This window comes from Aplysia californica, unplaced genomic scaffold (assembly GCF_000002075.1).
Source record: "Aplysia californica isolate F4 #8 unplaced genomic scaffold, AplCal3.0 scaffold01086, whole genome shotgun sequence".
Classification (NCBI taxonomy): Eukaryota; Metazoa; Mollusca; class Gastropoda; order Aplysiida; family Aplysiidae; genus Aplysia; species Aplysia californica.
Genome location: NW_004798356.1, coordinates 21,571 through 22,257, shown reverse-complemented (window position 1 = coordinate 22,257; position 687 = coordinate 21,571).

The following is a 687-nucleotide window of genomic DNA, read 5'->3' as shown; positions in this document are numbered from 1 at the left end:
TCCTCTTCTGATAATGATTGTAATGATAACAATAAGCAAGTGATAATAACAACAACAATAAATGCAATGATATTAGTTATACGGTTATGTTAGTGCTGTCGATGATGATGATGATGATGATGATGATGATGATGATGATGATGATGATGATGAGGATGATGATGATGATGATGATGAGGATGATGATGATGATGAGGATGATGATGGCCTATGGGCACATGTGTTGCCAGGGGACGCGGAGACACTTACTCATAGTCGGTGCATTACTCCTGGTTAGGAAGACTCAGGGAAAAACACAATATTGATATATAGCATTAATAGCATTGCTGCACGCCACATTAGTAAGACGTATGACTCTCAGACATACAGTGTCTTTACTGTAATATTATGAGGGAGACGTCTCAGTCGCTTACATTGCCTGCGGCCGTCATAACACTGCGTTGTCTACAAGCTTCGACCTATCAGTCTATGTATGCTAGGTCGGCTGCGGCTTGTGCAGTTCAATGTGTGGAAGAAGGATAATACATGTATAGTGGGTTGGTGGGAGCTCCTTCCCTTTGTTTCTCGTTTATTCTTTCCTAGCAAACATCTATCGCCATTATCTGTCCTCCTTCTTTTCATTGTATGTTACTCTCTAGTAACACCTCTAATCTTCGGCACTTATATGTCCTCATAGTGTTGCAAATG